At 34.2% G+C, this 13,826-nt stretch overlaps 1 pseudogene; it reads right to left on the bottom strand.

The window, feature by feature from the left end:
- Positions 1 to 12,692: 12,692 nt before the first annotated feature.
- LOC141520417 (enhancer of rudimentary homolog pseudogene) lies at positions 12,693 to 13,029 on the bottom strand (annotated as a pseudogene).
- Positions 13,030 to 13,826: the final 797 nt, after the last annotated feature.

Here is a 13,826-nt window from a genome sequence, read left to right as displayed (position 1 = left end):
ATTAAACACCAAATTTTTGGTATGGTACACAATATCTAAAACCAAGAGCTATATGTAGTGGAGAAACACTAGAGGATTTTCCCTTTTAAAAAACAATTGTTCTCCAATAACTTTATTTTGTTTTCAGTTCCAAATTATCTCTCTTCTTTCTCTCTCCCCACTCCTGCCGCTGAGTAGGCAAGAAAAACAAGGATACCTTATAAATATGTATGATTATTTACATATTCTTGTATAGAAGAATTTTCTTATTAGCCATGTCTAAAAATAGAAAAGAAAAAGAAAAAATGCTTCAATCATGCACCCCCAGGTCCATTAGCTCTTTAACTAGATGTAGATAGCATGTCTATTTGTGAAATTTTTGAAATTATGATTGGTCATTGTGTTGATCAGTTACTAAATCTTTCAAAGTAGATTGATGGATTATCTTTACAATATTTCGGTTACTGAATAAATTGTTCCCCTAGTTCTGATTGCTTTGCAAGTTCATACAAGTCTTTCTAGATTTTTCTGACACCAGCACCTTCATCATTTCTTAAACATAGTGGTATTCTATCACATTCATATACCTTAACTTGTTCATCCATTGCCCAAATGACAGTCATCCCCTCAATTTCCAATTCTGTACCACAATAAAAATGACTGATAAAAACACTTTTGTATATATATGCATCCTTTTCCTCTTTAATCCCTTTGGGAATTAAAAATGTACTAGCCTCATTAAGTTAAAGGATAGCTTTGCAGAAATGACTGAACTAGTTCACATTGAGATCAACAATGCATTAGTATACCTGTTCTCCCACATTCCCCTCTAATATTAATCATTTTCCTTTTTTGTCATTCAATCTGATTGGTGTGAGATAGTACTTCAGAAATGTTAATTTGCAAGAGAAATGCTAAATAAAATCTGGGATAAAACACCATTAGTATGTGATATAGTTATAGAAATACATGTTGTAGCAAAATAGTCCAGGCAACAGGTGATTAAAGAGGTGTTAAAGTGACTGTATAGAGAAAAAGAGACTTATATAAGGAATGTGAAGAAAGAAATTACTAAATTTGACAACTGATTGTCTCTGAGAGATGAACAAGAAGGAGGAATTGAGAATGATACTGTGATTGTAAACCTGGTCGATGTGCAGGATGGTGGTCTCAAAAGGAATAAGGAAGTTCAGAGGGGGCAAGAGAGAAGATGATCACTTCTGTTTTGGATATGTTGACTTTCAGATGTCTATGATCAAACATTCAGTTCAAGTCCAACAAGAGATAATGATTTGGTATAAGTAAAGGGGGAAAAAAATGAGAAAGAAAGAAAAAACATAAAAGAAGCTTTAAAAATGAACATGGTATACTTAGAGTCTAGAACTGGATAAATAGATCTGGGAATCATTTGCATAGAGATGATAATGATATTATGAGATCATCAAATAAGAAAGCATCAAGAAAAATAGGAAGAAAACTAAAGACAGCCAGAGGGATCCTCCTTCCCCTCCATCCCCATTAGAAGTTATAAATAACATAAATAAAGATCTAGCAATACAGACTCAGAAGGAGCAGACAGTGGGAATCCCAACATCCCAGAGGGAAGAGTATCCAGGAGAAGATAATTGTGTCAAAAAAGTAAAGCAGGGGTGGCTAGGTGGCGAAGTGGATAAAGCACTGGCCCTGGAGTCAGGAGTACCTGGGTTCAAATCCGGTCTCAGACATTTAATAATTACCCAACTGTGTGGCCTTGGGCAAGCCACTTAACCCCTTTTGCCTTGCAAAAACCTAAAAAAAAAAAAAAGTAAAAAAAGTAAAGCAGGATGAGGATCAAGAAGAAAACATTAATGTGTGTGATGGAACACTGTTGTTCTATTGGAAACCAGAATGGGATGGGAATTCAGGGAAGTCTAAAAGGATTTGCATGAACTGATGCTGAGTAAGATGAGCAGAACTAGAAGAACATTGTACACCCTAACAGCAACACGGGAATGATAATTAACCTCACTGGACTTGCTCATACCAACAGGGCAACAATCAGGCACAATTTGGGGGTATCTATGACAGACAATGTCATCTGTATCCTGAGAAAGAATTGTGGAGTTTGAACAAAGACCAAAGACTATTAACTTTAATTTATAAAAGATGTTATCATATTATGTAATTCTGCTTTATCTCATACTTTATGTTTCTTCCTTAAGGATATGATTTCTCTCTCCACACTCAATTAGATCAATGCATGCCAATGGAAACAATGTAAAGACTAACAAACTGCCTTTTGTGGGGGGGGTGGGGGGAGGGAAGCAAGATTAGGGGGGAAAATTGTAAAATTCAAAATAAATAAAAATCTAAAAGAAGAAACCATTAGATTTGGTGATAAAGATTACTGTAACTTTTAAAGAGCAATTTTAGTTGAATAATGAAGTCAAAAATCAGACTTAGAAACAAATGAGTTGTGAGGTAGGCATTAATTATAAACAATTTTTCAAGGAGTTTAGTGGAAAAAGAGGAGAGGAGATCTATAAGACAATAGTTGGTAAGCATGTTAGGTTTCAGCACCCCAGCCCTATGTAGCCCCTGACTTTCATGTAACTCAGCCGGAAGCTCTGTCACTTTCACCCTAAGAGGGGTCTGTGGGCTCAATACCACAGGAAAGGGAGGAGAGTGTCATTGAGACTTCAAGTTCTGAGGCAGTTAGGTGGTGCAGAGGATAGAGCACTGGCCCTGGAGTCAGGAAGACTTGAGTTCAAATCTAACCTCAGACATTTAATAATTACCTTGCTGTGTGATTGGGAAAGTCACTTAACCTAGATTGCCTTGCAAAAAAAAAAAAAGGTGAAAAGTGGGGTTTGGGCCCCAGAAAAATACTATCCCAGTACCCCAGAAGCCTGAAGATAACTCTGATTCTAATTCTGGCCCCCAGGAGAAAGGAAAAATATGATTTCCCCTAAGGCAAGAAGATAGCCTTGGGGGGTGGGGTAATGTCAATCCTGATCCTGCAAGGGCCAAGGAAATTGTTCTAACCTGATTCAGGTCCTTAAAAGAAATTTATGGCTGATCCCCCCCCAGGTAACAAGCATTGTTACTCTCCAGTCATATTCTCCAGAGGTTAGAAGATTTGAATCTGTATCACAGGGAAATCAAATCTCAAATAACTATCAAAGTAGATCAACCTTGACTGTGATCTACATCTCAATAAGAGAGAGATCTATGATTCATCTTCAGGCAAGGAACAGGGTCTCACATTGATCTTTCTAATAAATAAAAAAGATAAAAGAGTTTTTATGGAACTTCCAGTTCATGTGAGTATTAAGAAAGATGGCAGACTAGATATCCAATCCTCATGACCTCTCAAACTTTTCCAAAACAGAAATTTTGCAAAAGATAAAGCAACTCCAGTCATTTCCATAGTATAGGACACTTAGAATCCAAACAGAAACCTAGGAACTGATGTTTACTGAGCAAATTAGGATAAATTTAACTGAAAGATAAATGAAAGAGAAAATATGTAAGTGAATGAGTTTTAGAGAAACTAAAGTTAAAATTCTTATGGTATCTTCTAAATAGAACAGAAAAAAATAATCAATATTTCTTGGCACCAAATGGAACTTTTTACAAAAATGAATCATATTAATAGAGATAATGCAAACATATTAAAAAAAGTAGAAATAGTCAATATAATCTTTTAAAGACCTGATATACTCATTACATTCTTACATTACTTTAACACAAACAGAAGATATAGTTTTTAAATTAATTTTTATTAAAGATATTATTTGAGTTTTTACAATCTTCCCCCCAATCTTGCTTCCCTCTCCCCCCCCCTTACAGAAAGCACTCTGTCAGTCTTTACTTTGTTTCCATGTTGTACCATTGTACCTTGATCCAAATTGGGTGTGATGAGAGAGAAATCATATCCTTAAAGAAGAGAAGTCTAAGAGGTGACAAGATCAGACAAGATATGTTTTTTTCTAAATTAAAGGGAATAGTCCTTGAACTTTGTTCAAACTCCACAGCTCCTTATCTGGATACAGATGGCACTCTCCTTTGCAGACAGCCCAAAATTGTCCCTGATTGTTGCACTGATGGAATGAGCAGGTCCTTCAAGGTTGAACATCACTCCCATGTTGCTGTTAGGGTGTACAGTGTTTTTCTGGTTCTGCTCATCTCACTCAGCATCAGTTCATACAAATCCCTCCAGGCTTCCCTGAAATCCCATCCCTCCTGGTTTCTAATAGAACAATAGTGTTCCATGACATACATATACCACAGTTTGCTAAGCCATTCCCCAACTGAAGGACATTTACTGGATTTCCAATTCTTTGCCACCACAAACAGGGCTGCTATAAATATTTTTGTACAAGTAATGTTTTTACCCTTTTTCATCATCTCTTCAGGGTATAGACCCAGTAGTGGTATTGCTGGGTCAAAGGGTATGCACATTTTTGTTGCCCTTTGGGCATAGTTCCACATAGCTCTCCAGAAGGGTTGGATGAGTTCACAGCTCCACCAACAGTGTATTTCCCACAACCCTTCCAACAATGATCATTATCCTTCCTGGTCATATTGGCCAATCTGAGAGGTGTGAGGTGGTACCTCAGAGAAGCTTTAATTTGCATTTCTCTAATAATGATTTAGAGCAATTTTTCATATGGCTATGAATTGCTTTGATCTCCTCATCTGTAAATTGCCTTTGCATATCCTTTGACCATTTGTCAATTGGGGAATGGCTTTTTGTTTTAAAAATATGACTCAGTTCTCTGTATATTTTAGAAATGAGTCCTTTATCAGAATCATTAGTTGTAAAGATTGTTTCCCAATTTACTACATTTCTTTTGATCTTGGTTACAGTGGTTTTATCTGTGCAAAAGCTTTTTAATTTAATGTAATCAAAATCATCTAGTCTGTTTTTGGTGATGTTCTCCAACTCTTCCTTAGTCATAAACTGCTCCCCTTTCCATAGATCTGACAGGTAGACTAGTCCTTGATCTTCTAATTTGCTTATACTATTATTTTTTATGTCTAAGTCCTGTAACCATTTGGATCTCATCTTGGTAAAGGGTGTGAGGTGTTGGTCTAATCTAAGTTTCTTCCATACTAACTTCCAATTATCCCAGCAGTTTTTAATCAAAGAAGGAGTTTTTGAAGATACAGTTTCAAATGGAGTCTAAACAAAAAAGACTTAAATAATGAATGAATCGGGGGCGGCTAGGTGGCGCAGTGGATAAAGCACTGGCCCTGGAGTCAGGAGTACCTGGGTTCAAATCTGGTCTCAGACACTTAATAATTACCTAGCTGTGTGGCCTTGGGCAAGCCACTTAACCCCGTTTGCCTTGCAAAAACCTAAAAAAAAAAAAACAAAAACTGAATGAATCAAAAAAATCATAGAAACAATAATTCTGTAAAAGAAGATGATAAGAATGAAAAAAATATCGAAGTGTCTGGGATACAGCTAAAATAGTCCTCAAGGGGGAAAAAAAACTTCTTTATGGTCATACTACTATCAAAATAGAAAAAAGAGGAGATTAATGAACTGAAAATACATTTAAAAATGAGAAAATCAATAATTAAAAACTAAGCACAAAACTTAGGCATTAAAAGAAGGTATTAAAAATAAGGTGGAAATAGATAAATTATAAACAAAAACTCCACAGAACTTTGAAAAGACTAATAAAATTGATAAAGCCTTAGATAATCTGATTAAAAATAAGAAGGCAGAAAAGTCATGTTAATAAGATAGCAAATGGGTAAAACTAGAAGAAAAAAAAAGATAGCCAGAATATTATATTCTAACAAAACTGAAAATACAAGAGAAATAGAGGGATAATCAGACTATCAAAAGACTAGATAGAGATCTTAAATAATCTAATCTCATCAAAGGAAAGATCTAGTGGTAAAGAAATTATCAAAGGAAAAAAAAGCATAGGGAGAATTCTATCAAACTTTTAAAGAACTGTAAGAACCTATATTTCAAATTATTTTCAACAATTGAAGACAAACTTAACCAGAATTTTTTCATGAAACAAATATAGTCCTAATACCTGAAATAGGAAAAGATAAAGCACATAGAGAAAACTAAAGGTCAATATCATTAATGAATATTGACTCAAAAAAATAAATCCTATCATAATAATTATAGTGATTTATTTAAGAAATCATCTATTATGATCAAATAGGATCTATACTAGAGATGCAAAGTTAGTTCAGGATTAGGAAAACAATATAATTAATCATATATTAAAAAAAAACAAAGAAATACATTCCAAGCATGACCATTTCAATAGACATGGTAAAAGCACAACATTCCTTTATGTGAAGTATCCTACAAATACATAAAATATCATTTAATATCATAAAAAAGAATCTCTCTTAAATCAAAAAGCAAGTCATATGCTACAGTAGAAATTCATATGCAAGAGTGGAAACTTTTCAGTAAATATGGGAATGAATCAAAGATGCACACTCTCCCCACTATTATTTGATTAAGTTCTAAAAATTCTAGCAATAGCACACATACAAGAGAAGGAAAACAGAGGAATCAAGACAGGTAAGGAGGAGATAAAACTATCCTTATTTGGGAATGGCATGATGATTTACTTGAAAAAAAATCAGCAAATAAGCGCTAAATGAGGCAATAACTTTAGCAAAAGTTGTAGACTACAAAAGAAATGCTCAAAAATCAATAGTATATTTACATAATAGGTAACAAAATATAAGAAACAATAATAGAAATCCCATTCCAAATAACCATAAAATACATAAAATATCTAGAAATCAACCTCCTAAACAGAGAAAGATTTGTATAAATTCAATTACAAAGTGTTCCTGAAAGAATTAATGAACAACCTAAATAGCTGGAGGAAAATTCAGTGCTCATGGCTAGATCTCAATATAGTAAAAATGACAATAATATCAAAATTAATTTGTAATTTTAATGCTACACTAATCATTAAAAATACAAATTAATTTTGGAACTATTGTCAAATATACCAATCAAATTGCCAAGAGGATACCAAGAGAATATATTAACAAAATTCATTTGATAAAATAATAGGTCTAGAATATCAGGAAAAATTATAAAAAGAAAGGAAAGGAAGCTAGATGGCCCAGTGGATAGAGTACCAGTCCTGGAGTCAGCAGGATCTGCGTTCAAATTCCACCTCAGACACTTAATAATTAGCTAGCTGCGTGACATTGGGCAAGTCACTTAAATTCCTTACCTTGCAAAAAAAAAAGTAAGGTTAAAGGGGGAAACAGCACTTCTAAACCTCAAAGTATATTATAAAGCAGTCTTCAAAACTATCTTGTAATAGTTAAAGAACAGAGAAACAGATTAATGGGAATTGACTAGATAAGGGAATTTCAGAAACAGTAAAACTCAAAAACCCAGAGTTTGATAAGGCAGAACACATAATGTTCATAGGGAGAAACAGGGGTGGAATTCAGCTGGTTTGCATCATTTCCACAGAACTGATAGCTGATTTTATGCTGAGTTCCATGAACTGACTGTTAAAATGGACTTGTAATCAGGGTTCTCCCTTAGGTGCTGGGCACCTGGGCAGCCAACCAATGTGGAAATCACAAATTTATATTCCTCACTCTTTTTTAATGTTCATCTGTGTAACAATGTTTTCTAAGAGCTCATAATAATATTTATTCCATCCATAGGTGAAAAAAAATTTGACAGAACTATGCTTATAATACTTTTTATTCATTTCTTAAAAATATACTCATCATACCTTTGATGAAATACTATATTTTAATTCCCTCATTTTTGTTACTTTAATAAACAAACATATAATGTCAAGAGAAAAAGTGCTAAACAACTAGGGGGTGACACTGCCATTTGTTTCCACTTTATGTTAGGCCCTAAATTCCCCCCAGATATGAGTGAGCCATTCCCTGAATGGTGAAACCAATAGGAAGCTGGGACACAATGAACCAATAGAAATATAGATTTCAAGGGTTGTCTTACTGCCCATTTCAGAAGCCATGGAAGTAGGGGAAAAAAAATTAGAGTAGGTAGAATGAGTTTCGATTTTCTACATATAATCCAACACCGATTGCTGTGGTCAGGTTACTTCCTTTGCTCCATAAGCACACATTTGCTTACTGTGAGCAATATAACATAATCTAGTTTTATGTACTGCTTTTATTGTTTTTATTTGGATATTAAATGCATGAAATATTAAACTATGTTTTGGTATATCTTTTTGTATACTTAAAACAATCATTAGGGCAAAGAACCAATTGTTAATTTATTTGAATCCCACTACTGAAAGAAAACTCCCTATTTGAAAAAAAATACTAATTGGAAAATTAGAAGGTAGCCAGGGAGAAATTAGATTTAAATAACTTCCCACCATACTTCATAATGCATTCTAAACAGATACATGTCCTTAATGTAGAAGATCATATTATTTAAAAAATTATAAGAGAAATAACTCATATATCTCTCACTGTTAAGGGTAAGAGATATATTCTTAATCAAACAAGGCAATTACAAAATAATATAATAGGTAACATTATTTGAATCTGAAAACCTTCTTCATGGACCACATTAATGCATCTAGGATATGAAGGAAAGCAGTTGAATGGGAAAAATATGTTTATCAAATGTCTCCAATAAAGTTTCCTTGGTATCCAAGATATACAAAAAAATTATAAACATGTGCAAGACTAATAGTCATTCTCTAATAAATGAATGGTTAAAGAAAGGAAATAGTTCTCAAAGAAACTGCATAGTATTCACAATCACATGATAAAAATGTTCTAAATCATTAAAATAATGCAAATCAAAACAATAATGAGGTTTCACCTCACATCCTTCAGATTGATAAAAATGACAACAATAAATGATGGAAGGGGTGTGGAAAGATAGAACAATGCATTGTTGGTGGAACCATGAAATGGTACAACCAATTTTTTTGTCTACTATAGCTAGCGTTTCTTTTTTTTTAAATTTATTTTTAACATTCACTTTTCTAAAAATGTTGAATTTCAAATTCTTTCCCTTTCTTTTACTCCTCCCCCATTCTGGCAATATGATACTGAGTATACATATGAAGTCATGCAAAATTAATGTACAAATTAGCCATGTTGCAAAAAAATAAAAGAAAAATCAAGAAACATAAAGTAAAAAAAAAGTATGCTTTTATCTGCACTCAGTTCATTATTTCTCTCTCTCTCTCTCTCTCTCAGTCTCTCTCCTCTCTCTCTCTCTCTCTCTCTCTCTCTCCCTTTCTCTCCCTGAAAGTAGATAGCATTTTTATCAATGGGTCCTTTGGAATTGTCTTGGATCATTGTCTTGATCAGACTATCTTTCACATTTGATCATTGTTATATTATTCCTAGTGTACACAATGTTCTTGTTCTATTCACCTCACTTTGTATCAGTTCATCTATCTTCTTATTATAATACATTCATTTCTTTTTTCTTTTATTAATCTCTCCCTCCCATCCATCCCCATTGAGCAAATTTAAAAGAAAACAACTGAAAAATTAAGCCTCTTGGTACATACCTAAATATAGTCAGCAAAAAACCCCAATAAAATAAGAGAGTATAAAAGAGCATTATTACTATATAAAGAAATTCAACTTTGACTTTAGAATACTGATTAATCATAAATCATCACTTCTAAAGAATATTATAGTGCTTTAAGTTTATATTATAAAGTGATTTTAGATTTATAAAGTAGGTTGACATGGTACTATTATATGAACCTCAAAACAAACATTTGAGATGTTACCTCATTGTACCAATTAAACAAAGGCTAAAAAAAAAGTGATTTAACCAAGGTCCCATAACTAGTAAATATCTTCAATAGCAGTATCTTCAAATCTAAAGCAGGATCTTCAAATTCAGGACTTCAAGTTATTAACTCTTATTCTCTGTACCATCTAGCTACCTCTTGAAAACCCACTCACCCCTTGTGAGAGGAACTTAAAATGTAGAGAAACATTTTTGGGCATGGTCAATAGGGGAATTGTTTTTGCTAGGTTTTATACATATATATTGATGCCTTTTATTTTTACAATACATTCATTTTCTAAAAATTAATCTATTGGGATATTCAGGGAAGACTGGTACCTCTGGTGTGAGGGCTGTTGAGCCCTTTGTTCAAGGCTGCTTTCCACATTTGGTATCCTGCTGCCCAGATCTCATCTGTGTCTCTAAGAAGCTCATTGACCACACCTCAGTTAAGCCATCTCAGCAGACAGGCTAACCCTGACTGAAGGTAACCAATAGGCCTCCTACACTGGCCCTAGAGTCAGGAGGTCCCGAGTTCAAATTTGGATTCAGACACTTAGTAATTACTTAGCTGTGTGACCTTGGGCAAATCACATTAACCCCATTCATTGCCTTGCAAAAACCCCCCAAAAAACAAAACCAGGCCTGGTAACCAATAGGCCTCAAACCTGGTGATGACTTGGGGAATGTCAATCTCATGTAAAGATTTCCCCCAGCAGGATGGTCAAATAAGAACAATTTATTCCAGTGATCATGAAGATGGTTAAAGTGAGGGCACTGTGATGTGCTTAGAACTTGGTTAGACATCCAAGGTCATCCACTACATCCTGGGCCATCAACCAGTCATCATGACTTTTGTCTTGCCACTGGAATAAAATGACTCTGAAAGAGACACTGAGGTCAGTAACTTCAGGCACTTCTGCCTCACTTAAATCCAATTTATTCATGAGTCAAACAACATTATCCTTATCTGTGTGCTTGTGGCATGTCTCTAGTAAGTTCATGGAAGGAAGAATTGTTTTGTTTTTTTCCTTTGCATCCCCAGTACCTGCTTGCATATAGCATCCACTTAAAAAGATATTTGTGAAATGGAACTGAACTGTCCTTCTTTGCCTATCCAAGATATAAGGTATATATATATATAATATATATAATATATATATATCTATATATATATATATCTGTATTTAACTATTGTCCATTTCATTTTTTGTCTTTTTCTCTCCAGGATCTAGCATTATGACTGATACAAAGTTGGCACTTAATGAACAAATGTTTCTTGCTGCCTACAAGTAAACCAATTTATGTATTACATTATATACAACATAAATATTTCATCCCTGTCTTCCATTTTTCTAATTATTAATCCATCTTCCTAATTATTAATCTATTTTGTATTGTAATGTCTTTCACTGAAAGGCTAAAATTTGAACCTTGATTCTTTTTTTCTAATTGGTATTTTATTTTTCCATTTATACTTTATGAAAGTTGTTCAACATTTATCATGCATATGGAATATTATAAGATACATAATTTTCTTCTACCTTCCCTTCCTACTCTCCTCTCTTCAGTAGTGAAAGTCTAGTACATTTGTGTATGCCAACATATTAGTTATTATGTATATGAGGAATTAGGACCAAGGGAAAATCAAGAAAATCATGGAATAAGAAGGAAAAAAAAATAAGAGAAATTTTTTAAAAAGTGAACATAGTGTTCATTCATATTTTGTGGTTTTTGGATTTTTTTCCATCTGGATAGCATTGTCCATAACAGGTCTGCCTGATTTTCTAACTACCAATAGAAAAGGTAACATGTAATCTTAACCTAGAAAATTAAGGGTATATGCAATATATATCTTAATCATTTGTTATCTTTAATTAAATTCAATTCTAAAATGCCTAATAATTGTTTGCCAATGGACATGAAACATAATCATGGATCTCTTGTCAATACAATAAGAATAACATTTATATGTTTTAATGTTTACACTTTACAGATATAAAGTTATTTGATCTTATAATAATTATATAAATTATGTATTATTATTAAACTCATATTATAGATGAGGAAATTGAGGTTGAATGACTTGCCTAGAGTCACATAGTAAGTTTTGAAGACAGTATATAAAGTGACTCCAAGGCTGGCTCCCAATCCAATTTACAACCTAGCTGCCTCATCCAAACTGCTGAATTGCTCAAATTCCCCCTGCAGTAGAATATTTGAGGCTGCCCCCCAAAAAAAGAGGGCCAACATGAACAAAATCAGGAGCTGTAGACTGTTTTATATAAGTAGTTTAATAATCAAAATATTACAGAGCAGTCTGGAGAGGCCACCAGACGATATATTTGGATACTCACAAAAGCCCCCCCAAAAGCCCCAAAGTAATTATAGAATGATCAGGCGAAGAAAGGAGTTTTAGAATATGTAGTGTGGATTGATGTTATTTTTGGTTTTACCCTGCTCATCACTGGGCTTGGGTTTCAGACATGCAAGATAATGAACTGAACATAAACTAGTCACATCCAGGTCATGTCCTGGTGTTTTCTTTTGGTTTCCATTAATCTTTGTTTATATGGCTTTCATCAAGAGAGAGACTATTTTTTTTTTTTAACTAAAGAGCATTTATTGTATTCTCTATTAAGCATTTGAGTTTTGAGGACATAACTAAATTCTGGAAAACCTTCACACAGAAGGTTAAATACAGTGAACATTATGAAGCAGATATGAACAGCTGGAAAAATTGTAACCAAGTGCTAACTGACCAAAGAGAAATTTTCAGCTACTTTTTAGTAAAAAAGAAAAAGAAATTAAGGAGGGACAAAGGCTTCAGATTGAACAAGACAAAAATCTCCTAATACATTTGACCTTGGCTAGATTGTAACAAAATGGAAACAGGACTTCTATAATACAAAGCTCTCCCTACAGCATGCTGTACATGCCTGTTTTCTAAGTCCTCCCCCCATCCCCCCAAGGCTGCCATTTGAATTATTTGCCAGCTTGTTGAGCCTGCCGTCTGAGAAGCACATGAATCTTCTTTTTAATCCAATCTTTGTTGTAGGGCTGGTATGTCTGAGTGTGCTTGATATATAAGGCAGCTAAGATATGCCAGATCATCAATGAAATCAAACAACTGACTGATGTCATATGTGATGGAGGGATTGTTGGGATTCAACTCTCTTCAGATGTTCTTCATACATTTTACAAACTCCTTCCATGCATTCATTCACTGATTCGTAATCAGCATAAGTTTGGCCTTCTGGCCTCTTGGTAGGCTGTACCAACAAAATGGTATGAGACATTGCACTGCGCTCCACCACTGCTGCCGCCACAGCTACTGCACAAGGGCTGAGACTATTATTTTTTAATAGTAATAATAATAATAATCTGGAATTGAAACTCAGTTCAAGCAAAATGTAACTGGTTGACCTATCCATATGCTACAGTGGTAGATCATGAGGAAGCAAGAAAAATGTCCAATACAGTGGGTGCACCCCTAGGGTAATCTTATGGGATATAAGGAATAAGAGTCAAACAAGATGGGCAGATATGTTGAACCAACTGCAGGATTTCAGAACAAATCTGAATAGATGAATTTGATGATGATGAAGATGTTTGTCTTTCATTCTCAAAGAAGACCATGATATCAGGGAGGTGATGCCATGACAAGTTCATGAATTGAATATGAGTGAGGGGCTGTGCTATATCACCAGCCTCACTTTCTCTTCCAGAACCATCTTAGTCCAGTGACCAGTTATGAATTAGGATGACTGGAGATGGTCCTGGATGTGAGGCAGACAGGGTTAAATGACATAGTATGTGTCAAGTGTCTGAAGCTGGATTTGAACTTCCCTTCTCATGACTTCAAGGCTAGTGTTCTAGCCACTGTACCACCTAGCAGCTTTAGATGAGATTATAGACTTATTTGGCATATTCCAGAATCTTAACTGCAATGAATTGTATCCTTAAAATGAGATATAATTTAAATATGTATCCCAATTTCCAAATATAATTTTTTTTCAAATTTTTTCCCAATGACATGAAAAAGTTTTTGAGTTCCAGATTTTCTCCTTTCTCCCTCACTTCTACCCTCCCTAAA

Source organism: Macrotis lagotis, chromosome 1 (genome assembly GCF_037893015.1).
Source record: "Macrotis lagotis isolate mMagLag1 chromosome 1, bilby.v1.9.chrom.fasta, whole genome shotgun sequence".
In the NCBI taxonomy this organism is placed as follows: domain Eukaryota; kingdom Metazoa; phylum Chordata; class Mammalia; order Peramelemorphia; family Peramelidae; genus Macrotis; species Macrotis lagotis.
Note: the sequence above shows the minus strand (reverse complement) of the source record. Positions and strands in the feature narration are given on the sequence as shown.